The following is an 8,261-nucleotide window of genomic DNA, read 5'->3' on the forward strand; positions in this document are numbered from 1 at the left end:
TCACAAGAGAATGAGGGACAAGTGTTCACAATATTAGCAAGATAGGTGGAGAGTGGTTCTCACAAATGTCCAGCTATCTAGGCTTGGGGAAGAGGTTGGGACCACAGACAGAAATGTCACCCTCAAGCACTTTTGCTCTTGGAAAAGTTTCCTAAAGATCCCTGCCCCTCCAGCACACATTCTGAAATTAGTAAATAATACCTGAGGTACTTTTCAAACTGCTACTCAATGCTGTATCACTGTGGGGTTATTTGTTATGCAGGCATTACCCTCTAGCTCTCCCAGAGCTAAACCTAGTGATTTTTAAAGTGCCTCAAGTTAAGCCCTGCTGATTATAAAAACTTCCAAAGTGAAGCCCCACTGGTTCTCAAAGCCAAATGATATGGAAATTTGTCTTCCCAGTGCAGATCCCTCTGTGCCTGAAGTGTCTGGTATATGGTCCACTCCTCTCCCTTCTCTGTTCTTGTGGGGTCCTTCCCATTAGTGAATCTCACCTAGAGTTTGTTTCATTGCCATGACCCTACCCCTCTTACCCTTTTCTATGTGGCCTCCTCTCTACCACTGGAACCTATAGAAAGACTGTTCAACCAGTCTTCAAGTCATTTTCTGAGTTAATTGAACTGATGTGGCTGTTATCTAGGTATGTCAGTGGGATGAGGTGAGTTTAGAATGGCAGAGTTATTCTGTCATCTACTCTCTCCATTTTGTTTTAAATTTTCAATTTTTGGTTGTTTCTTTTCTCTGGGAGTACATTCCTCTAAAGTCTCTCTCCTTGTTATATTGTATCCACAGTGTATTACAAAGTGTTAGGCATTATTAGCATTATGAAAATTAGCTATTTGAGGGGAACATGGGTGGAGAAGTTGGTTGAGCACCGATTTTTGGTGTCCACTCAAGTCCTGGTTTCAGTGTAGTGAGATTGAATCCTAGATTGGGCTCCATGATCAGTGCAGAATCAGCTTGGGTTTTACTTACTCTCCCTCTCTTTCTGCCCCTCCCCCCTGCTCAGTTGTATGCTCACTCACTCTGTTTCTCTCTCTCCTCTAAAATATACAAAGAAGCCTTTATATATTTGATTTTTTTAACTTTAATATTAGTATTTTAATTATTGGAACTTGAACAGTGCTTAGCAATGTCTAGACAGCTATAAATCTCCTAGAAGTCCAGTTAAAATAAGTGAATATAATACATTTTTTAATTGCTTACAATTTCATTACCCTGAGACACTCAGACTAAAAAGAATGTTACAGAAAAAAAAGTAAGGTAGGAAAAAAGAGAGAGAGAGAGAGTGAGAGAGCATATCATTTAAAATTCTTGGTAGAAAAAACTAAGCATACTAAAAAAACAAACAAGAAAAATCAGAATACTAACTCAGCCTGCCCATTTAATGGCCATTAAAATTCAAAGAAATTTTAAAGAATTGTTCACATGCAAAGAACAAAATGGAAAGATCAGAAGGGGCTAACATTTACAAAATTATCTACATTTAAGACCAATTCAAATTCAGGAAGCAAAGTAACTTTTTATCTTCCTCAACTGCTTTATCCCTAAGAGAAATACTAATCATGTTGGCCACATTCTAAAACATTAATGGCCTTAAAACTTGAGTGGCCAAGTGATGATATGGTAAGAAATAAAATGCAGAACTGTGTCTCCAAGATGCAGAAAAAAATTGATACAGTAAAACAGCAGACCCCTATATACTGATGTTTTTCCCCATTCTTTCCCCATGAACAAATTAAAGTTTGTAAAAATTTATGAAGCCCAGGTGTTGTAATCTCAAACTGTTTTGGAGCTTGCTTCCATGAGGCGTCAAGGAAGCAGTAGAGAGCCTTTGTTTTATTGAAATCTTGATTTCATGTATATTCTTTACATTGACTGCTGAGTAATAAAAGTAAAAATTAAACTGCTATTCTAACTGTTCCTTAAGTCTAGGTAGATGTTTTAATGGCTGGCCTAGTTAAAAATAGAGGAATGTATACTCAAAACATTTCAGATCTGAATTTTGATCCTAAGCAATTTTCTCTTACTGAAAATAAGAAGTATTATATTAACATTTGTTTTTAAAATCTGTTAAATTTATTACTTAGAATTACACAGAAATAAGAGCTATATAATAATACATGAATCATTAATTCAATTAAAAAAGCCATACTATCACAATTTTACCTGAAGGCAAACTCAATTGGAAGTGTAGGAAATATAATAGCATGAGTCTGGATTTCAGTAAGACTTTTCAAAGTTTCTCTCTTACCACCCAAGTGTAGAAAATGGAGAAACAAATCTGATAGAGAAGTTAATTTTTAGACACTTTTCTGCTGCAAGGAATAGAATAAATAAAGTGGCTTAAACCCTGGGGGTTTATTAGTGAATCTTACCTACCAGTCTTTCTGGAGATAAATAGCCCCAATATTGGTTAATTTGGTCCCTCAATGTCTTAGGACTCTGTGTTGGCTTCTCTGTGGTTCTTATTCTCTTTCTCTCTCTCCCCCCGCCCCATTTCTCTCTTCCTCCCTCTCTCTCTATCTTCTTTACAGTCACAGAAACATGAAGTCCTGCAACAATGTCTAATAAAGAGAGGTAGGGAAGCAGGATTTAGGCAGAGGAAGAAGTCAAGCTGTAATATTAGTATAGTGACAGCCTCAGCTGACCCCATGGGGACTTGATATGACTCCAGAGTTATCTGATATGGACAGCATTTTATCCTCCCACACTGATCACTTATTAGATATGTACCTCAGCCCTCTTTAGAAGGGGTAATTCTTCTACCTGATGGGGCTAATAACTAAAAGATAAATGGAGAGAAGGGCACCTGGGTGGCTCAGTTGGCTAAACAACTGCCTTCAGCTCAGGTCATGATCGCAGACCCTGGGATCGAGTCCCACATCAGGCTTCCTGCTCTGCCTGCTGCTCCCCCAGCTTGGCCCTCCCTCCTCTCTTTCTCTCTCTCTCTCTCATCTCTGACAAATAAATAAATAAAATTTTTTTTTAAAAATTAAAATTAAATATATAAATGGAGAGATATGTCATGTTTGTGGATTAGAAGACTCAACATTAAGTACATTAATTATGCCTGAATCAATGTCTGAATTAACACAATTACATTTAAAAATTCCATCAGGTATTTTATTATGAATGTTGGTGAACTTCTACTATAATTTATATGAAAATGCAAAGAATAGGTCGGGGCACCTGGGTGCCTCAGTCAGTTAAGCATCTGATTCTTGATTTCAGTTCAGGTCATGATCTCTAGGTTATGAAAGCAAGCACCAGGTTGGGCTCCATGATGAGCACTACTTAAGATGCTCTCTCTCCCTCATCCTCTGACCATCCCCATCCACCCCCTTCACTTGTGCATGCACATGAACTTTCTCCCTCAAAATAAATAAATAAATAAATAAATAAATAAATAAATAAAACATTTTTAAGAAAAGGAATAGACAAGGTAACCTTAAGGGACAGAAAAAAAGTTTGAGGACTTACACCATCAATATCAAGATTCATTGTTAAGACCATAGTAATTAAGTCAGTGTGAAATCAGTACAAAGACAGACAAACAGGCCTACAGAATAGAAAAGTAAGTTCAGAAACAATTCATTCATATACGTTTTCTGCATTTATAGCAAAGATTGCACTGCAGTGCAGGGGAGAATGGATAATTTCTTCAAAAAACATTTTTGGGGTCAATTGGCTCTCCACGTAGATAAATTGAATTCTGAAATTCCTACCTCATACCATAGAAATCAAGTCCATATTGATAAGATAGGTAAATATGAAAGGCAAAACAATAAAAATTTTAGAAGAAAACATGAGGATATCACAGGAGCATATAAGGCAAAGATTTCTATGACTGGGCACAAAAAGTACTACTACAGATATATTTGACTATGTTAAGAATAACAACTTCTGCTCATCAAAATGTATCACTGAGAGGGAAGAAAGTCAGTCAACAGAATGAAATAAATATTTACAATACAAATATCATAAAAATAAGTTGTTTCTAGAATATACAAAGAACTCTTAATGAATAAAATTTGAAAACACAATCTAAAACTATGAATTGAATAGGCAATGATTAATAAATATACCAAAAACAAAACAAAACTCAACTTCATTAGGAAAATGCAAATTAATTCCATAATGGTATACTAGAACTCAATTTAATCTAAATATGTCTATCACTATAAACTTGCAATTTTCTCCTGTGTATACTCAAAAGATAAACGTATGTTTACCAAGACAAAATCTCTGGAATGTTCAGAGTGGTACTATGCATAATGTCCTCAACCTGCTAACTATCTTCATGTGTACTGGATAAATGGATAAAAAAACTGGGTAATTATACTGAAGTATATTTGCACAATAGGATGTTGTATATCAATAAGAATAATCACATTACAATTAGAAACAGTAAGGACAAATCTTGTAAACATAATATTAAGAGACAGAAGAAATACACTAACAAGACATTTTATTATTCTATTTATGTAAAGTTCAAACACAGAACTAAGTCATGATGCAAGAGATTGAAAAGTAGCTAGTCTACGAGAGGGAAGTGATTAGAAGGGAGCAACAAGGGACCTTATGGAATATGGATAGAATTTATTTCTTGATCTGAGTACTTGTTACACAGGTGTTCGCTTTGTGAAAATCCATCAAGAATTAACTTATGATTTGTGCACTTTTCTGAGTACATCCTATACTTCAAAAAATATATATAAGTAATAAAATACATTTAATTTTTCCTCTTTCAGAGTCAAAATGCCTCCTATGCTGGTGTTACTGTTTTTACACATTCATATAGTTATTGTTCTTTGTTTGAATGAGTTTAGCTAGACTCTCTGGGATTTCTTCAAAGTTCTTTTTCCCCTTCATCTCTTGATTTCTCAAGAGATCTTCTTTCCCTGCTTTCTTTATTGCGACAGGCACTATACTTCTCACTTCACTCCTGTAATTTACACTCTTGCGATTCTGATGGCAACTACCACTTTCTTTTGGCTCTTCTCCTTCTTAATTTCCCTAGAAGTTCTCTTTTCTCCCAATTTTCCAACTTTGAGGATCTCAGAGGAAATTGTCCTTGAGGTATAGCTTCTCTGATTCTCTAATTAGAAAGGCTTATTTTCTCTCTAGATTGATACATTCTGTTTTAAATATATAGAAGAGATGTGACACTAAACTATAGCCTAAACTGTATATTTGCTGTTGTTTCGTCCTCAGTCTGACATTCTTTTTTTCTGAATAACAGGAAACAATGTGTCTTCTAAATCACAGAAATAGTAAAATCAATTTTATCATGTTAACATGCTATGTTCTTTTAACTAAAATATAAGTTTTGCCCATATGTCATTAAGTATTGAATTTCACTGAAATAGATGTAGAACTAGGTTTACTAGGATAAGGTAGCTTTTGGTATCTTTGATTTAATAAACAGGATTTTTAGGTACTATTTTGGAAACCAGAGGTGCTTTTATAGTAGTACTGAAATTACAGAAATGCAGAGAGAAAAAATATAAAATTAATTTTGGATAAAGAAATGGTGGGGGCATTTAAATTGTAAAAGCTAAATCTTACATATGTCAGAGTCCATGAGGAATAGACTTTTATTAAAATCATGCATGGTTTATAGAGACACCATTGATTTAAATAAGTGAAAACCTTGCATATTTCAGATAACTTGAATTTATAAAACTGAACATCAGAAAAATATTGACTTTACTGCTTAGCATAAAAAATATAAAAATCATTGATTATGATATAAAATTACATTTAGTTTAAGATCACAAGTATAAAGAAATATATAGAAAAATACAAAGTAAAATATAAATATAGCATAATTTAAAGTTGAAAGAAGTAGAAATTATACACCAAATGAGGACTACACAGAAAAGTGTTAACCTAGTAGAAAAAGATGTAATGATCACTCCAGATTATAGTTTGAATCAGCAGGATTAATAAGAAAGTAAATATACTGCATGGATTAGGGAAATTGCATGATAATTCCCTATACTATACTATTCACCTAAAACTCAGGACAGATGCTGAATTTCTAAAAAGATTAAAAAGTAGAACATTTAGGAAATCATAAACAAATTCAGGTGATATAACGCAATGAAAAAGAACAGTGGACAGTGAAGGCAGGAGTGTGTGTTCTTGAGGTTATGGCAATAATGCCACCAGTTCACCAGAGGCCATAGTCAAGTCATCTCATGTCTCTCAGCCTCACTGTTCTCATTTGTCAAATAAAAACATTTACAAAATTATATCATAACTCTACTCAGGTCTCATATCTTCTTATAATATGAATTATGAATACACGAGCAGTGGAGAGACTACTATATAGTTGGCTTTAAATATGTGTAGAGGTATTCTATAAAAGTTGATAAAATACTCACCTCATGGGGAAAACTGGCGGAAATGGGTTTAATTAGAAGTAAGAACAATGTAGGTTAGGTCAATGATTCTTAATTCTCACTGGGAATCTCCTTATAAAATACAGACACCAGTCTTTTCCCCAAGATTTCATTTCAAATGGTCTGAGCATGTCCAGGCATCCATATGTCTTAGCAGTCCCCCTAAATATCTCTCATTTTCATCCAGGTATGAAAACTTCTGGATTGGATGTAATAAAATTCTACTTGTGAATTTAAGGTTACAGATAATCTCTTTCCCTGGAACCTATAAATAATAGAAAATCAGGGGTGCCTGGGTGGCTCAGTGGGTTAAAGCCTCTGCCTTCGGCTCAGATCATGATTCCAGGGTCCTGGAATCGAGCCCCGCGTCAGGCTCTCTGCTTAGCAGGGAGCCTGCTTCCTCCTCTCTCTCTCTCTCTCTGCCTGCCTCTCTCCCTACTTGTGATCTCTGTCTGTCAAATAAATAAATAAAATATTTTAAAAAATAATGGAAAATCATTAACTACAAAATGAAAACTAAACCACAAAAATAGTATCTATTTACACTCTAATATATTTACTAGATACTTCTATGTATCTTGACTACATTACTGTACCCACACTGTGGTAGACCTATTGGATTTTACCTTCAGCTATAGAATTTCATTTGCCTCTAGTTCAATAACATCCTGATGAAGTTATGATAAAAAATAAAGGAATGAAAGAATATCTGTTCTTTTACTATATCTTATCTTCTCCGAAAAGCATTACGTTAATATAAAATATCTATTAAGTGAATTGAACATAAAGGATGGTTTAGTTTTCCCACACAATCCATATCCCCAAATTAAACTTGAAAGTATATTTTCTTCTAGAAAATATTATCTGTATTTTAATTGTAGCTGCACAACCTTATATTTCCAATTGAGTTTGGTGTTCTTGGAACCAGGACATAAAATTACTATGTTCTTTTTCAAAATTTCTATTGAAGTCAATATTATAACTTTCACTATATCAGAAATTCTCTCCATTGTGTTGTTCCATGCAGTCCCTATGCTATAGGCATTTTATGACTCTTTGAGATTAAGATATTTCAAACCTCAGTGACTATATGTTTCCACAGGGATATTGGAAACAGACTTTACAGTCTCCATACACAATGCAATTTTTAAAGTAAAATTCTATAAATTAAGGCTATCATAAACCTTTGGAAATGCTGTTTTGAGCTGCTGTTTTGTTGCATTTGAATCCCACACTAAGGTAAAGTTAAGGTAGATATGGTATTTAAACCTGGATTGCCCTTGATTAGCATGAAGGTGCTGTGAAAAGATTATGCCTTGACAAAGAGCTTATGCCAATTAAAAATTTCCAGACAGAAGATCAATATGTAATGACCATTGAGATATATAATCAAATATGCCATATCAAAATACACTATCTTTAAAAAAATCAACTGCATCTATTGACTATGACATACAGCTAGAGGGCTGGAGGTAGAGGGAGGCTACAAACTGGATTGGGTCAATGGAAAAATTCAAACTTAAGCTTCCACCCCACAAATTAAATATTCAATATAAGGAAAAGTCTTGTCATAAGACACTCATGACAGCATTAAAATCACTTAATCCAAGAAGTTTTAGTAATGTAAATTTCACATTTGAGTCATAAGTACCTAAATGAATAGTAACTCACTTTTATTATTGTTTCAGTTTCATATAAACTTCAGCAAGAAATAGGAAGACAAGATGAGATCTTTTAGGAATTAAAAGATAGACAATGATAATAATCATTTGTGGATGATTTTGAAAATTTTGCTATTTTTACTAGCTATTTATTATTTGTTTTGTTTACTGTTTTGTTTCTCTCTATGGG

Source organism: Lontra canadensis, unplaced genomic scaffold (genome assembly GCF_010015895.1).
Source record: "Lontra canadensis isolate GAN:19392208 unplaced genomic scaffold, GSC_riverotter_1.0 scaffold23, whole genome shotgun sequence".
Taxonomy (NCBI): Eukaryota; Metazoa; Chordata; class Mammalia; order Carnivora; family Mustelidae; genus Lontra; species Lontra canadensis.